This window comes from Geotrypetes seraphini, chromosome 2 (genome assembly GCF_902459505.1).
Source record: "Geotrypetes seraphini chromosome 2, aGeoSer1.1, whole genome shotgun sequence".
NCBI lineage: Eukaryota > Metazoa > Chordata > Amphibia > Gymnophiona > Dermophiidae > Geotrypetes > Geotrypetes seraphini.
In genome coordinates this window covers 11,676,691-11,695,719 of record NC_047085.1, presented here as the reverse complement: position 1 = coordinate 11,695,719, position 19,029 = coordinate 11,676,691, and the positions used below count along the sequence as shown (strand labels likewise).

Below are 19,029 nucleotides of genomic sequence, written 5' to 3'. Positions count from 1 at the left end.
TACTTCCATTGCTTTCAGTGGAAGTAAAGCCCGGATGTCTCAATCCATCCTCCTTACTTCCATTGCTTTCAGTGGAAGTAAAACCCGGACGTCTCAATCCGTCCTCCTTATTTCCATTGCTTTCAGTGGAAGTAAAACCCGGACGTCTCAATCCATCTTCTTTTTTTCTGGAGCCATATAGTTTAGAGAAGGAAGAGCTAAGAGGCCTGTTTCCATGCAGTACGTGGCACTTCTCTTTCTGCCAAACCAGAGAGCAGGAGCTCCATTTTGTTGGATCCCTGCCCAGAATTGTTTACTGCATAGAAACCTTCCTGTTTATGAAAGCTGGCATGATATTGGTCTCTGTCTATTTTTGGTTTCAAGCTGGTGTGGTTGAAACACTGACACATTCTCTCTTCCATAAAGATTTAATGTGAGCTTATTTTCTCCATGGTTGAATTGTATTGCTTTTGAAGGGCTGGTCTGTGAAGAGCCCCCTGGGATGGCTGCTAGCATGTGCGTTGCGGACAAATGAAGACACTTGGAGTTTCCTTTCAAAACCACCTGTATGGCCACTCTTACTGGAGAGCTGAGGGAAGTATATGAGATTAATAGTCCACTGGCAGCCATCAGTGGCTTCTTAAATGCTGACTGCTCCCACAAAACGTTTGCCCTGACAGTGGCGTAAGTAAGAGGGGAGGCGGACCGTCCCAGGCGCTGGCACATCTCTGCCCCTGCACACCACACCATACTCCTGCCCTCCCCCCTGTGCCTCTTTAAATTTTCACCAGCACGAGCAACTTCCTCCGCCTGGCTCCCCTCTGAAATCACTTCCTGGTTGCAGAGCCAGGAAGTGACATCAGTGAGAGAGAAACTGCTCACACTGGCGAAGATTTAAAGAGGCATAGGAGGAAGGGTGGGCACAAGTGTGGCGTGGAGGGCGTGCAAGGAGTGGGGGAGCTAGAGAGGAGGGCGTGGGCACCTCCTACCCTTGCTAGGCCACAGTGCTGACCCATTTCGGGTACATATCCAGGTATGTGCTGGCACTTAACCGGATCAGTACAGATATTCAGCCCATAACCAGATATGTTAAGCCAGTCAAAGACAGGACGGCTGTTTATGGGGTCTGATTTGCCCACTTAACTAACCTGGCTAAGGGCTGTCTCTGCCCTGTACTACCCAACACCATAGCCAGTTTCAACGTTAGTAGTTGGGGGAGGGGAGGTGTTTACTAGCACTATCTACTAAATATTTCCTCGGGGTCCAGTCAGTGTGAGTTAACCATAACAAGAAAAGAAGAACCATCCTGGGTCAGACCAATGGTCCATCTAGCCCAGTGACCAATCCAGGACACAAGAATCTGGCAGAAACACAAATACAAGTAACATTCCAGAATCCCTAAGAGTATCAAGATTCCAGAATTCCAAATAGTAGCAACATTCTTTTCAGAATCCCCAAAGAATAGCAAGATTCCATATAGAATCCCAAAGAGTAGCAACATTCCATGCTACTGATCCCAGGGCAAGCAATGGCTTCCCCCATGTCTGTCTCAGTACAGACTTTTCCTCCAGGAACTTGTCCAAACCTTTTTTAAACCTTTCTATGCTAACTACTGTTACCACCTCCTCTGGCAATGCGCTCCAGAGCTTAACTATTATTTGAGATAAAAATATTTCCTCCTATTTAATTTAATGGTATCTCCATGTAACTTCTTTGAGTGTCCCTCGGTCTTTGTAATTTTTTTAAGCCATAAAAAGTCGATTCACTTTTACCTGTTCTACACCACTCAGCGTTTTGTATGGGGCCAAATAAATTGTTTGTTGGAAGAAGGTGATTCTTTCTGTCTGGATCGGAGACACTTTACCCTCCTTTTGGCCTCGGAGGAATCGTTTGCATGCTCTTCTGCTGCTAGAATGGAGGGATGTGTGTCATAGCTTGTGACGAAAGCGACAGTTTCTTCAGATTTGGGACTCCTATCTCCATTCTCTATCGCCAAGGGCTCGAAGTGACATTTTGAATTCCTTGTAAACCTCTCCAAGGCCAGGGCTCTCTATACTGTTCTCGCGGGGGCGCCAGGGATGCATGGGAGGCTGTGAACTTTTCTTCTGTTTTATTTTTATCTTTTTTTTTGTTTGTTTGTTTTGTTTTTTGTGGGGTTTTTTTTAGGGTGTTGGGGTTTCGATATTAGTCCTTGGCAGTGGGCTATAAGAGTCTAAGCCTACTGCACTTTGGTTTTTATTTGTTGTTGGTTCGGGGGGTGGGAAGGGTTTGGGCTGGGATTGTTGGATCTGTTTGCTTTGTACTTGGGTTTCTTTCTCTTGTTTTCTGGGTGTTGGTATTTGTTGGTTGGACTTTTGTTTGAAAATAAAACTGATTCGACATAAATTGTTTGTTGGAAAATCCAGTGGCATTATCCTATGATACTGTGCTATTTGGCATTTCAATGAGAGTTAAAAGCCAAATATCATCTAAGAACAACAGGCTTTTATTAATAACGACAGGAGTTGCCATACAACAAATTACGAGCAACTGGAAGAGACTTAACTAAAGTTTTTGGTGAAATTCCTTGTGTCATATGTATAAAATGGAAAGAACGTTAGCCACTCAGAAAGGGAATTTCAAGAAATTTCAGGAGACTTGGGAACCATTAACAAAATATTGTAATGTTTAAATATTGTTTTTTTTCCCGTGAGGGGGGAGGGGGGGTTTAATATGATAATGGATTTTGGTATGTAGATATAGGGTCCATGATAGATATGAAAAATGTGATTGATTAGGGGGGGAGGGGGATTAATTCTGATATGGACATTAATAGAATATTAAGTGTGATATTGAGTTGTATTGTATTTACTGTTACACTTATTGTAAGTTTTAAAAAGAATAAAGAATTGGAAAAGGATTTTGTAGCCTTCAATCATATCTCCCCTATCTCTTTTCCAAGCTGAAGAGCCCTAATGCTTTTAGTCTTTCCTCATATGAGAAGAGTTCTAGCCCCAATTAGTCCAGCGTTAATTCCAGGAGAACTTTTAAAACTGAGGTTTTTTGGGTGCAGTTTAAGGGTGGGGTTAACATAGGAACATAGTCGATAGACAAGGAGAGTGTGGTGTAGTGGTTAGAGCTACAGTCTCAGCACCCTGAGGTGGTGGGTTCAAACCCTGTGCTGCTCCCTGTGACCCTGGGCAAGTCACTTAATCCTCCACTGCCCTAGGTATATTAGATAGATTGTGAGCCCACCGGGACAGGCAGGGAAAACGCTTATAAACCACTTTGAATGTGGTTGTACAACTACAAAAAGGTGGTATAGAAGTCCCAAATCAAACCCAACCCATGATAGTAGGTAAAGACCTACAGGCTAGAAGTCTGCACGGGAACGGGGATCGCGGGAATCCCGCGGGGGTCCCGTGGGAATCCCCCCTAACCCATGGGACTCCCACGGGGACCCCCCTCTGGCCCACGGGACTCCCACGGGGACGGAAGGCTTTGGAAGCAGGGTTCGTCCATATAATATGATGGACACGTCAGCCTTAGTAAAAGAGGGGGTTTATAAGTGAATTACCTGAACAGAAAACAAAAAAAGGGTTCCACCAAAGAGATTCCACAAGGAAAACAGCAGCACAAACACAAAAGAAACTGTGGAATTGATGATCCTGTCAGAAGTAATTGCTGCTTTTTATGGGGACAGGCGGGGATGTAAGTAATTCCTTGCGGGGACGGGTGGGGACGGAGAGGATCCTGACGGGGACGGGTGGGGACGGAGAGGATCCTGGCGGGGACGGGTGGGGATGGAGAGGATCCTGGCGGGGACGGGTGGGGACGGAGAGGATCCTGGCGGGGACGGGTGGGGACGGAGAGGATCCTGGCGGGGACGGGTGGGGACGGAGAGGATCCTGGCGGGGACGAGTGGGGACGGAGAGGATCCTGGCGGGGATGGGTGGGGGTGGAGAGGATCCTGGCGGGGACGGGTGGGGACGGAGAGGATCCTGGCGGGGACGGGTGAGGATGGAGAGGATCCTGGCGGGGACGGGTGGGGACGGAGAGGATCCTGGCGGGGACGGGTGGGAACGGAGAGGATCCTGGCGGGGATGGGTGGGGATGGAGAGGATCCTGGCGGGGACGGGTGAGGACGGAGAGGTTCCTGGCGGGGACGGAGAGGATCCTGGCGGGGACAGGTGGGGACGGAGAGGATCCTGGCGGGGACGAGTGGGGACGGAGAGGATCCTGGCGGGGATGGGTGGGGGTGGAGAGGATCCTGGCGGGGATGGGTGGGGATGGAGAGGATCCTGGCGGGGACGGGTGAGGACGGAGAGGATCCTGATGGGGACGGGTGGGGACGGAGAGGATCCTGGTGGGGACGAGTGGGGATGGGTTGGATTTCTGTCCCCGCGCAACTCTCTACAGGCCCATCCAGTCTGCTTAGCATCTCCACTACCACCAGGCTCCCCCTCTGGCTGAATCAACAGGACCTCCCCTTTTGCTCTAGGAATAGGGTAACCAAGTTACCCATTCCAGAAGGGAGGCTTTTTGGCCAGTCCAACCTCATCCTGGTGCATCATGGGACCTGCAGCACTGGTTTCAATGCATAGAATCATGGACAACAAATACTGCACTGCTTTGGGGTGTAAGTTTAAAACCAGGATTGGCCAAAAAGTCTCCCTTCTGGAACTGGTAACCTGGTCACCCTATTGCCATGTTAAAACTGTGACAGTAATTAGCAGCTCATTGTGAAATGTCAGTGCCTGAGCTCTGAATGGTTCAAGCACTGACAAGAAGAGTGACATTTTTTAAAAAACAAATTTGCTGGCTGATTACCCTCCCCCCCCCACCCAACTGAACCCAAACTCTCTTGACATAACCAATATCGGATCCCTCACCATGAAAAGCACTGAACTCTCCCTCCCTCTCTCCCAAACTTTGAATTTGCCCTTTCCTCCCATCCACCTATCCTGTTTTTTTTAAGATCCTGATATCCAGTGGGGACCCCTGAACCCTCACTTAGGCCACCTCCAGAACCATACCTCAAATGCCTCTGGTGTTGTCATCTACAAAATGCTGGCTTTCTGCCCTGTGCAGTGCATCCTGGGATGCAGCAGACAGTCCCTCCTGCCGGAACCCCCCACCCCAAAAAGTAGCCCACCCAAACCCCTCCAAACCCATCTGGACACCCCCCCCCCCAACCTTATTGATATGGTCAGCTGGAGGCATCCTTTCTGCCTCCAGCCAGCTGGCCTGCCTTCACTAGAATGGTTTGCCTGCCCCTTCCTGGTGCATCGTGGGATGCACTGGGGAGGGGTCTAAGGCTCTGGTTGGCACTTAATTTTTATTTATTCAATTTTCTATACCGTTCTCCCAGGGGAGCTCAGAACTATTTACATGCATTTATTCAGGTACTCAAACAGTTTTCCCTCTCTGTCCCGGGAGGCTCACGATCTATCTAACGTACCTGGGGCAATGGGGGGATTAAGTGACTTGCCCAGGGTCACAAGGAGCAGCGGGGGTTTGAACCCACAACCGCAGGGTGCTGAGGCTGGAGCTTTAACCTCTCCTCTCATGTAGGCTCCTGGGCCAACTGTAATCTTAGGTCTCTCTTGCAGGGCATTCTGGGATGCACTGGTAACATAGTAACATAGTAGATGACGGCAGATAAAGACCCGAATGGTCCATCCAGTCTGCCCAACCTGATTCAATTTAAATTTTTTAAATTTTTCTTCCTAGCTATTTCTAGGCAAGAATCCAAAGCTTTACCCGGTACTGTGCTTGGGTTCCAACTGCCGAAATCTCCGTTAAAACCTACTCCAGCCCATCTAAACCCTCCCAGCTATTGAAGCCCTCCCCAGCCCATCCTCCCCCAAACGGCCATATACAGACCGTACAAGTCTGCCCAGTAACTGGCCTAGTTCAATCTTTAATATTATTTTCTGATTCTAAATCTTCTGTGTTCATCCCACGCTTCTTTGAACTCAGTCACAGTTTTACTCTCCACCACCTCTCTCGGGAGCGCATTCCAGGCATCCACCACCCTCTCCGTAAAGTAGAATTTCCTAACATTGCCCCTGAATCTACCACCCCTCAACCTCAAATTATGTCCTCTGGTTTTACCATTTTCCTTTCTCTGGAAAAGATTTTGTTATACGTTAATACCCTTCAAGTATCTGAACGTCTGAATAATATCTCCCCTGTCTCTCCTTTCCTCTAGGGTATACATATTCAGGGCTTCCAGTCTCTCCTCATATGTCTTCTGGTGCAAGCCTCCTATCATTTTCGTCACCCTCCTCTGGACCGCCTCAAGTCTTCTTACGTCTTTCGACAGATACGGTCTCCAAAACTGAACACAATACTCCAAGTGGGGCCTCACCAATGACCTGTACAGGGGCATCAACACCTTCTTCCTTCTACTGACTACGCCTCTCTTTATACAGCCCAGAATCCTTCTGGCAGCAGCCACTGCCTTGTCACACTGTTTTTTCGCCTTTAGATCATCGGACACTATCACCCCAAGGTCCCTCTCCCCGTCCGTGCATATCAGCTTCTCTCCTCCCAGCCTAAGATTTCAATTGGCCAGATCCCTTAGGCCACTCCCACTGAATATTACCTGCTAGCCCTAAACAAGTGATTTAACTGTCCAGGAGCCATTTCTGGCTTTTAAATAGCATTGAACATTGACCTCATAATGTGTCCAGAAATTGCAAGAAGAAGTTGTGAGTGAGTTAATCAGGACAGTCTGAGTGGGTAAATAGGTTTTTAACTGCCTATATCCTACATACTTTCTTTCACACCAGCTTTTCAGAGTTTATGTGAGCATTTAGCAATTTGAAAGGGGGCTTCTTTCTGACTGAGAGATGTAAGCAACATTCATTACATATTTTTTCTATATATAATGCTGTAAGTATTAGTATACTTTGGAGGGGAAAGCTGTTAAGGGATATGAATACAAGAATAGCCATACTGGGTCAGACTGATGATCCATCTAGCCCACTATCATGCTTCCTACAATGGCCAATCCAGGCCACAAGTACTCGGCAGAATCCCAAAGAGAAACAAGATTCTGGAATCCCAAACAATAGCCAGATTCCAGAATCTCAAAGAGAAGCAAGATTCCGGAATCCCAAACAATAGCCAGATTCCAGAATCTCAAAGAGTAGCAAGATTCCGGAATCCCAAAGAGTATCAAGATTCCGGAATCCCAAACAATAGCCAGATTCCAGAATCTCAAAGAGTATAAAGATTCCGGAATCCCAAACAATAGCCAGATTCCAGAATCTCAAAGAGTATAAAGATTCCGGAATCCCAAACAATAGCCAGATTCCAGAATCTCAAAGAGTAGCAAGATTCCGGAATCCCAAAGAGTAGCAAGATTCCGGAATCCCAAACAATAGCCAGATTCCAGAATCTCAAAGAGTAGCAAGATTCCGGAATCCCAAACAATAGCCAGATTCCAGAATCTCAAAGAGTAGCAAGATTCCGGAATCCCAAACAATAGCCAGATTCCAGAATCTCAAAGAGTAGCAAGATTCCGGAATCCCAAACAATAGCCAGATTCCAGAACTTACTCCACCCCACGCAATCTGGCTTCAGAACTAACTTCAGCACTGAGTCATTACTAGGCTCCCTTATTGACACAGCAAGACAACACCTCAGCATTGGGAAAAAAAATGTTGCTCATACAGCTAGACCTGACGGCGGCATTTGACTTGGTAGACCATAACATCCTACTGCAAATTTTGGACTCAATAGGCATCTCAGATAAAGTATACTCATGGTTTGAAGGTTTCTTAAAATCCAGAACATACAAAGTAAAAGCAGACAAAGAAAAATCCAAACCTTGGTCCAACCTCTACTCTCTTCAACCTATATACAGCCTCTCTCGGTGTTTACTTGAACAAACAAGGCCTAACCGCTTATAACTATGCCGATGACATCACCATCCTCATACCTTTCGACCAACCAAAGCTCGTAATGACAGACACACTACACCGAACACTAGTTACAGTTACGACGTGGATGGAAGATCACAAACTGAAACTCAACCCAGACAAAACTAAATTCATCCTCCTAGAAAATAACAAAGTCCCAACCATAACCAACTTAGAAATCATCTCTATCAACTACCCTATGCAAACCACCCTAAAACTACTAGTTATGATTATTGACAGAGGCTGCACCATGCAGCCACAAATAAACAAAACAATACAGAAATCTTTCGCAGTTATGAGAAACCTTATACAAGTCCGAAAATTCTTCGAAAAACCTTAATTTCAGCTCCTAGTACAATCACTAATCCTTAGTATACTGGACTACTGCAACATCCTCCACCTCCCCTGCCCGGCAATAATGATTAAACAACTACAAACAATTCAAAATACAGCTCTGAGACTCGTCTACTCATTGAAAAAATATGACCACATCACGGAGGCATACATCGATTCACACTGGCTTCCAATCCAGGAAAGAATACAATTTAAATTCTACTATATACTATTTAAAACTATAAACGGGGACAGCCCAATCTACCTAAACAACCGCCTTATCCAAACTACCTCTACCAGGCATAGAAAAACACACACCCCATTCACATACACATAACAGAAAAAACTATACGACGGCCTACTAGCCACTTAAGCTTCAAAAATAGATAACCAAATCTCCAACCTATTGATATCAACCCCAGACTACAGGATGTTCAAAAAGGAAATAAAAACTATACTCTTCAAGAAATCCCTGAATAAAGCTTAAGACCACGAATACCTCCCTCTTACCTCCCACTCCCTAACCCCTGAACCCACCTAACCCTCTCTTGGAAACGACCTCTGATCTAACTTTGTAATCCTCCCTCCACAACTCTTTTTGTAATTCGCTTTGAACCGAAAGGTAATGGTGGAATAGAAATCTGTAATGTAATGTAATGTAATCTCAAAGAGTAGTGAGATTCCAGAATCTCAAAGAGTAGAAAGATTCCAGAATCCCAAAGAGAAGCAAGATTCCGGAATCCCAAACAATAGCCAGATTCCAGAATCTCAAAGAGTAGCAAGATTCCAGAATCCCAAACAATATCCAGATTCCATAATCTCAAAGAGTAGCAAGATTCCGGAATCTCAAAGAGTAGCAAGAATCCGGAATCCCAAACAATAACCAGATTCCAGAATCTCAAAGACTAGCAAGATTCTGGAATCCCAAACAATAGCCAGATTCTAGAGAAATTCTCCATCCTCTTACCCTACCAATACGGCTTTCGTCCCAATTTCAGCACCGAATCCCTACTGACCTCCCTAATCTCCAAGGTCCAACAACTTCACTCCCGCAACAAGTTCGCTGTCCTCTTGCAATTTGACCTCTCTGCCGCTTTCGATGTTGTTCATCACGACATTCTACTTTACCAACTTTCCGAGATTGGCATCACCTCCACTGTCCTTGAATGGTTCTCAAAATTCCTTCGTTCCCGCTCCTACATTGTCAACATGAATGGTACCTCTTCCTCCCCCTGGACACCAATCTGTGGAGTCCCGCAAGGTTCACCTCTTTCTCCTATCCTCTTCAACATTTATATGTCCTCCCTAAAACTCCTCCATCTATCCCCCTCGAAACAATTTACACCTATGCTGATGACATCCTTGTCCTTCTTGAGACCGACTCGAACCTCACTGATCTCCCATTGAACATATCCTCCTGTATCTCAAACCTCCAATCTTGGGCCCACTCCGTCCAAATGAAATTGAATGAATCCAAGACAAAACTACTTTGGCTTGGCCCAAAATTAGCTCAGCTACCCCCCTCAATCCCACTGCCTTCCGGCTCCTCTCTGCAGCTCGAATTCTCCAGCAAGGTCCTGGGCGTCATCATTGATTCCACACTGTCCTTCAACGACCACCTCAACTCCCTGGTAAAAAAATGCTATTTCAGCCTTCACATGCTGAGGTCAGTAAGATCCTGTTTCCATCAAAAACATTTTGCTGTTCTCGTCCAATCCATCATCCTCTCAGACTGGACTATTGCAATTCCATCTTCATATGCCTAACGAAGAAAAACCTCCACAGACTCCAGCGGATCCAAAATGCCGCGGCCAAGCTTATCTTTTCTAAAAGTAAATTCGATCACGTCTCACCACTCCTTTCCAAGCTTCACTGGCTTCCGATAACTTCCAGAGTCCACATCAAATGCATCAGTCTAACCTTCAAGATCCTCCACGGCATCCTTCCTCCACTAATTCCTCTTTCCTGGAATTCCTCGAATCTTAGTACCTCCAGACCTACCCAAAAATCGAAACTATCCTTCCCCTCACTAAAAGGCATTTCCCACCCAGGAAAACTGGGGACTTCCCTCCTCTTCAGATTCACCGAGCTCTGGAATAACCTCACCTCCCCCCTTCGGAACCTGAGTGCTCTCCAACCCTTCCGCAAACATCTGAAAACCTGGCTTTTCTCTAAAATCTAACTTCTCCCCCTCTCTGACATCCTAGCTCTCTAACACTCTTCTTCCCTCCGATCTTCATCTACCCTTTCCCTGGAGTTCCTTTCTTATTACAATCCCTGTAAACCGTGCCGAGCTCCACGACCATGGAGATGGTGCGGTATAAAAACCTAAGGTTTAGTTTAGTTTAGTTTAATCTCAAAGAGTAGCAAGATTCCAGAATCCCAAACAATAACCAGATTCCAGAATCTCAGAGTAGCAACATGCCATGCTACCAATCTCAGGGCAAACAGTGGCTTCCCCCTGTCTGTCTCATGTCTGGCATATATCTAGAATATATTTTGGGAGCATTTTTATATAGTGGGACTTAGGAGTATATGTTACATATGCATCTCAAAGCTGCTATCAAATTGACAGATGCCTTTGTGCACTGGGCTTTATTTTATAAGGTAACATCTATGTAAGTGCCATAGCTCCTAACTGCAAGGGGACCTACACATGGGTGGACCATAGGTGTTTCTGCCAGTTAGAGGAATATACAGAACACTATAAGCTATGCCAGTCACCTGGTGTCCTTCAGCGCATCATATTATGGCTGTAATTGACATAACATGAGAGGGTGTCCCTTCAAGTGTCAACCTTAAGGTTAATATTCTACAATAGAATCTTGGCACCAAGGTGTCATTATACAATTGTCGCTAAACACATGGCATTGGGGCCCCTACACTAAGGTGCCAATTTATAGAATTACCCTTATTGCTCTTATCCGGTGGCTGATGGTTTTGTGCTAATGGCCAGGGATTTTCCTGTCCAGGAGCTGTTCAGCACGATCAGCAGAGTTAGAACAGGAGCTGTCCAAGTGCTGAAGGACACCTCCAGCTGTCTGGCTGTGTTCTGGGCAGACCTCCGTTACATTGCCTGGATCTGTCTGTATTCAGCAGCTGTTTTTCTAGACAGAGCGATCACTTATTTGTCCCCTAGTTTTTAAACACAATTATTCAGTTTCAGCTGTGCAAAGGGTCACACCCAAGGTGTCTTCCTTCTGCAGTGAATCTTCCATGAAACACTCTCTGTGTGAAGGAGGAGGGAAGGGGGGATGTTTATTTCATTTTAAGCTTCTATATATCCCTTGCTTATGTTGGGAATTGTTATGTGGAATATTTTGAAAAATGTATTCTACTGTCTAATTGTTTATATGAAAAAAATTTTCAATAAAAATTTTTGAACGTAAAAAAAAGAAACAGTAGCGAGTTTGTAAAGATGCTGAGTGCCCCCCATCCTCCTCCCAGAGTTAAGAACCTTTCTCACTTTTCTCCAGATCCCCTCCTCCTCTCATGTGTCCAACCCTTTTCTCGCTTCCCTCCAGACTCCAGACCCTCTCCTCCTCCTATGGTCTGGAAGTACATTTCCCCCTTCCCTTCAGCTCCCCCTCCTCCTCCCATGGGTACCCTTTCTCCCTTCCCTCCAGGCTCCAGCTCCCCTCCTCCTCCTATGGTCTGGCAGTACATTTCTCCCTTCCCTTCAGCTCCCCCTCCTCCTCCCATGGGTCCAACCCCTTTCTCCCTTCCTTCCAGACTCCAGGCCCCCTCTTCCTCCTATGGTCTGGCAGTACATTTCCCCCTTCCCTTCAGCTCCCCCTCCACCTCCCATGGGTCCAACCCCTTTCTCCATTCCCTCCAGGCTCCAGCTCCCCTCCTCCTCCTATAGTCTGGCAGTACATTTCCCCCTTCCCTTCAGCTCCCCCTCCTCCTCCTCCTCATATGGGTCCAACCCCTTTCTCCCTTCCATCCAGGCTCCTGCTCCCCTCCTCCTCCTATGTTCTGGCAGTACATTTCCCCCTTCCCTTCAGCTCCCCCTCCTCCTCCTCCTCCTATGGGTCCAACCCCTTTCTCCCTTCCATCCAGGCTCCTGCTCACCTCCTCCTCCTATGGTCTGGCAGTACATTTCCCCTTTCCTTTCAGCTCCCCCTACTCCTCCCATGGGTCCAACCCCTTTCTCCCTTCCCTCCAGGCTCCAGATCCCCTCCTCCTCCTCCTCCTCCTCCTATGGTGTGGCAGTACATTTCTCCCTTCCCTTCAGCTCCCCCTCCTCCTCCCATGGGTCCAACCCCTTTCTTCCTTCCTTCCAGACTCCAGGTCCCCTCTTCCTCCTATAGTCTGGCAGTACATTTCTCCCTTACCTTCAGCTCCCCCTCCTCCTCCTTCTCCTTCTCCTATGGGTCCAACCCCTTTCTCCCTTCCATCTAGACTCCTGCTCTCCTCCTCCTCCTATGGTCTGGCAGTACATTTTCCCTTCCCTTCAGCTCCCCCTCCTCCTCCTCCTCATATGGGTCCAACCCCTTTCTCCCTTCCATCCAGGCTCCTGCTCCCCTCCTCCTCCTCCTATGGTCCGGCAGTACATTTCCCTCTTCCCTTCAGCTTCCCCTCCACCTCCTCCTCCTCCTCCTCCTATAGGTCCAACCCCTTTTTCCTTTCCCTCCAGGCTCCTGCTCCCCTCCTCCTATGGTCTGGCAGTACATTGCAAAAGAGTGACATTGTGCCAGCAGACCAATGTGTGTGAGATTACAGGACGGTGTGTCAGTGTGCATGCATTTGCATGCAGATGAGCATTCAACAGAGAGCACATCTGTTCATCTCATTAGAGCCATGTTGCCTCACCACTGTATAACAGCTAGTCCATTTGGATCAATAGAAGAGGCTGAGCATTGCCTACAGGCATGAAAAAACTTGCAGCCTCTAGGGAAGAGAATAACCTTCCAGCTCAGCAGTGCGTCAGAGAGCGATACTGCCAACTCCTGACTCATTCTCCAGCAGTTCACAAACACAAGAAATCCCTTGGGTACATTTTTATCCCAAGTCACATCCTAGGTTTGAACAGACTGCCTGGTGCCTCCCTCCAGCACCCCTCTGGACTTTTGGGGCGCTCTTGTGTTTTTAGGACCTGGATTTGGTTTCTGGGTCTGGTGTTTCACTCTCTGGCTCAGCCAGAGTGGAGGACACTGTAGAGCAGGGGTGTCAAAGTCCCTCCTCGAGGGCCGCAATCCAGTCAGGTTGTCAGGATTTCCCCAATGAATATACATGAGATCTATTTGCATGTACTGCTTTCATTGTATGCTAATAGATCTCATGCATATTCATTGAGGAAATCCTAAAAACCCGACTGGATTGCGGCCCTCGAGGAGGGACTTTGACACCCCTGCTGTAGAGGCAGCTTTGAGAGCCCCAGGGGAAGGAATCTCAGTCATTGAGCAATGGTGACACCTAGTGACCAGATTTAGTATCTACAGTTGTAGGGTTCAGAAGGGTACCCTGAGTTATAGCCCTCCACAGCAGAGAATGGTCACTGCAATGTCTAGGCAAAGTGAGTTGGGAGAGGTATAAACTTAAAAAGTTTTCTTTTTAAAGATGCTTTTAATCTTTAAATTATACTTAAATCTTACAATAGTTACCCTCCAGGTTTATACTACTCCCTTCCTAAAGTTTTTTCCATCTATGGTTCTTTTTTTCTACTTTAAAACACTGAATTGTAACTTTATTCCTCCATCCCTTGTGTATCGATTAGTTTGTAAGTCTGTCGGTCAACCCATCATTTTTTTTATTTTAAATAGTATGTCTAAATGTATGTTTTTCCCTTTTTTATTTGAATGAGGTGATTGGAAACCAAATAGTGTCCAAAAATATAAATGTTGAAATTAATCAAATGCGATGGAACACCAATAGTGTATATAATGCAATTTAAATCAAGGGTAAAAAGACCTCAAAATACCCCAAGAATGCAATCAATGAGTCACAATCATATTGGGGTTGGGTATCATCATAGGTCAAAAACCCTTGAATTTTTAATTTTAATTCATTAATAATCTTAATTTTATATTATTTTTGTGATTGACTTTTCATTATCTCAACTTTCTTCTTGCAAATGAGCATTGAAAAACCAGCAATTGTATATTCAAGATTTTCAACTGGCTTATTCAAAAAATATCAATAAGCACTTATCTTAGTAACCCTAAGATAAGTGCTTATTGATATTTTTTGAATATACAATTGTTGGTTTTTCAATGCTCATTTGCAAGAAGAAAGCTGAGATAATGAAAAGTCAATCATAAAAATAATATAAAATTATCATATAAAATTAAGATTATTAATGAATTAAAATTAAAAATTCAAGGGTTTTTGGCCTATGATGATACCCAACCCCAATATGATTGTGACTCATTGATTGCATTCTTGGGGTATTTTGAGGCCTTTTTTCCCTTGATTTAAATTGCATTATATACACTATTGGTGTTCCATCGCATTTGATTAATTATCCTTTTTTATTGTAACTCGCTTAGCAAATTTGAATAAGCGATTCATCAAATTAAAATAAAACTTGAAACTTGAAAATCTTACAGCACCAGATCTCAGACAATGTTCAACTCGGGTGGAAACTAGAGAAAGACGCGGGGAAAAAAATTCATCACTGTTCCTGCCCCCGTGAGCTCATCCCCATCCCTGCCCCGTCCCCATAAGCTCACTCCCCATCCTTGCCCTGTCTCCGTGAGCTCAGTCCCCATCCCTGCCCCGTCCCCCTGAGTTCAGTCCCCGTCCCCGCCCTGCAAACTGTCAGATCCCATTCGCATAAGCATCGAATAGTTATGATTTTATACTGAACTTATTTTATTAAAGTATAAAAAGAGACTATTCTTTACAATTGTCATTTTATAAACACAAATAATACAGAGCAAGGATCAACAAAATCCATCTACCCTCCCTTTCACAAATATCCCCTCCACTAACGTGAAAACTGAACAAACCAAATTACTACAGAATGCTACATAGAAAAATCAAACTAGCAGAATACTTCAGTCCACATGGCAGGAATAGTGTTAGGGGAGAGCAACTAGGGCAACTGCCCCCTGGTCAGAGAGAGAGCCCTAAGCCAGCTGGAAGCTAAAGAAGCACAGCCTGGGCTTTGCGGTTCCCAGTTATGTCTAATACGAGCTCTAACAGGATACATATTTCAAATCTGAAATATTCTAATCACAAAATATAAAATAAATTTACTTTTTTTTCTTTTTGTTGTCTGGTAATTTTATTCTTCCAATCACATTGGTCTCAGGCTTTGGTTTTAGGTTCCTTCTAAACTAAACTAAACTAAATCTTGGATTTATATACCGCATCATCTCCGCAGATGGAGCTCGACACGGTTTACATGGTTAGGGAAGGAACGGAACTCCAGTGGAATTATATAAGTAAGAGAGGAGAGAGGTTAGATGTAAGAGTGCCAGGAACGGGACGGGGTTACGTTTTGGAGAAGAGCCAGGTCTTCAGATCCTTCTGTCTTCATCGTGGCATGGCTGGTTCCTGAAGGTAAAATAGGCGCAAGAGGAGCTGGGGAGAAAATGCCAAGTCTAACACGGGCACAATTTTTTTACCACAGGAGTAAGACTTTTCACCGCTCCCACGGGGTGGTGAAAGGTCTTGTCCCCATTCCTGCGGTAAACCAGTTGCAAATGTCTCCATTCCTGCGGATTTATTGTGGTGACCCGCAGTTTACTGCGGTAAATGGTTCCCGTGTCATTCTCTAGTGGAAACCCAAAACAGTGGGAGGAAACCATTGGCCTGAAAAGGGAAACAATTACGATATCTGGCGAAACCTTTGCCAATAAACCCTGATTGTCAGCAGGGGTGTGTGTGTGATACTGGAACAACGGTGTGAGGGATCTTTTTCCTTAGTACATTTTCCTGAGAATTTAAGCGGGGAAAATCGGTGCTGAGTTTTCTTAGAAATCAATGGTTTACACTTACTGCTGAGGCCAGACACTGGGACTGCTGGAGTGCGTTGTAAAGACAATGCCCATGCTGGCGCTCCTGAGGATGTAAAAACTATTTTAATGCCTTTGAACCAAGAAAGTGCTCAGATTCTATGAATGGAACGGAAATTCTCAAAGCAGGGGACAAGCCCCTATAGAGTCTTTCTCAGAGTCTATCACTGCACCAACAGGAAATGAGAAGCTATGGGCAGAGAGTCAGGAAGCATTTAAATTGGAGCTACATAAAAAGAAAAAAACAGCTATATTTAAATCAACAGAATTGTTATAATGGACATTATTTTAATTACCTTTCTACCTCAGAGGTTGGTGCAGTGATAGACTCTGAGAAAGACTCTATAGGGGCTTGTCCCCTGCTTTGAGAGTTTCCGTTCCATTCATGGAATCTGAGCACCTTCTTGGTTCAAAGGCATTAAAATAGTTTTTTGTCCCGTTTTTTTGTATTTGTTTGATTCATTCATTTTGGGACATTATTTTTGTACTTCTACCCAGTTGTTATATTGGGCTCCTGAGGATGTGGCCAACTCCTGGCAACATGAGCCAGGGATCCACAATGGAATGTGCATTTAGAAACATAGAAATAGACGGCAGATAAGGGCCACGGCCCATCTAGTCTGCCCACCCCAATGACCCTCCCCTACCTTTCTCTGTGAATAGACCCACGTGTCTATCCCATTTGGCCTTAAAATCAGGCACGCTGCTGGCCTCAATAACCTGAAGTGGAAGACTATTCCAGCGATCAACCACCCTTTCAGTGAAAAAGAATTTCCTGGTGTCCCCGTGCAGTTTCCCGTGCTGCTACTGAGGGGAGGGAAGGGTTGCTTCAGCCATCGGTGCTTCTGGGCCCTAATTTCAGCCCTCAGTCATTGGCAAGACAATTTATTCATCACACTAGACCAAAACGAGTCAAGGTGATTTACATCTGAAGAAGCCGTAAAACCTAAGGGAAAATACAAAAGCAATCAATCATTAAAATATCATCAAACCATGAATATTACAGGAAGTCATACAAAAAAGCTTTCAAATTTTTACGAAACCTTAAGTAATTGATATCAGTCCTAATGTAAACAGGTGGATTATTCCGCACTGTAATGGCAGCGTACGCAGAAGAGGAGGCGAGCTGTCGTTTATACCGTAAGAAAGTGCCCATAATCTGGTGGAAGAATAATGCAAACAAGAATAAAGCAAAATCAGATGATCTGACGAGTCAGTCTGTAATATACAATAAACTATGCAAGCGGATTTAAACTTAATTCGCCTCTAACTAATGAAGATTTTTCTACGCTGATGCAACACTTTCATATCTTTTCAGACCAACAAATGAATCTAACCGCAGTATTCTGGAGCAACTGAGATGATGAGCCCTTGTTAAGAACTTTGGCCCTGATTCTGTATAGGACGCCCGGGAGAGGTGTCCTATTCAGAATCGGGCCTAAACTAAATCCCGATTCTGTAACCGGCGTCCATGGTTCAGACGCTGGTTAGAGAATCGGGTTAGATTAGACACGGCCCGCTACACTTATTGCAGTAAGGGATCTCTCTGCCGCTATAAGTATAGCGGGCCGCGGCCGCCTGTCCGATTGACGGCAGGAGGGTGCCCAAACCCTCCTGCCGGAAGATGCCCCCCCGACTCTACCGACCGCCCCCCCGACACTACAGACCGCCCCCCCCCCCCCCCCGACACTACCAACCGCCCCCCCCAACACTACCGATCGCTGGCAGGAGGGTGCCAAAACCTGAGGAAGCACTTATATAGCGAAACTCGAGTCGAAGGGAGGACTTGGGTTTCTTGGCTTCCAGGAGCTATTTTAAAGAAAGCATGAGCACTTTATAACGCTGTGCTGCCTGATATGTGACCATCCTGTGTGACTTACCACCAGCAAAGATAAGTCTTTAAAGATATTAGTCACAACAGATTATTTTGTTATATGTAAGGTGGTATAAGACATAAAATGATGCTATGATGGTCTAATGGCAGCCAGTGTTTTGTTTCATACACTTCAACACTGAAATCTGAGCACTATTTAAAAGAATATTTTAATGAAAGATATAAAATTTATAATATTGTGACATATTTTGTAGTTCTATAGAAACATAGTAACATAATGGCAGATAAAGACCAAATGGCCCATCTAGTCTGCCCATCCGCAGTAACCATTATCGCTTTCTCTCTCCGAGAGATCCCACGTGCCTATCCCAGCCCTCTTGAATTTAGACACAGTCTCTTGTCTCCACCATCTCTTCTGGAAGACTGTTCCACGCATCTAACACCCTTTCTGTAAACAAGTATTTCCTCAGATTACTCTTGATCAACGTATAACATATAAAATATTGCTTCAAGTTTTTAAGACATTATCTACTAACCAACCTCAATTTATCGACCGACTACTAATACCACATAACACGACTCGTTCTCTTCGTTCCACAACTCAAGGGTTGCTTATGGTTCCTTCCTTAAAAATTATCGGAACCAGACGTCATGATATATTCTCAGTAATGGCGCCTCTTACCTGGAATTCCTTGCCTTTATACATAAGAGAAACAAAAGACCTCAAAATATTCAAAACCTACTTAAAAACTTTTCTCCCAAACCTCATGTTTTTTCCCCGTCTGGCTTTTCCTTTCTTCTCATCTGAAGAACAACAATTTTGTAACTTTTACCCTTCCTCTCTCTTTCCCGTATGTACCCGAGTAAGTTTGTTTTGTCAGTTTGTTTGCTTCCCTCTTTTAAAAATTGTACAACTTATATTTTATTGTAATTCGCTTAGTATGTAATAAGCGATTCATCAAATCTGATTAAACTTGAAACTTGAAACTTGACTTCATCCTATGCCCTC

The 19,029-nt window shown here is 45.1% G+C and overlaps 1 protein-coding gene across 1 annotated transcript in view; it reads left to right on the top strand.

The window, feature by feature from the left end:
• Positions 1 to 911: 911 nt before the first annotated feature.
• The window catches only part of LRRC24 (leucine rich repeat containing 24), a 96,494-nt gene continuing 78,376 nt past the window's right edge, over positions 912 to 19,029 (top strand). Inside the window, exon 1 of the mRNA XM_033935070.1 lies at positions 912 to 1,012. The gene's annotated coding sequence lies outside the window, so the exon portion shown is untranslated. The remainder of the gene's footprint in view (positions 1,013 to 19,029) is intronic.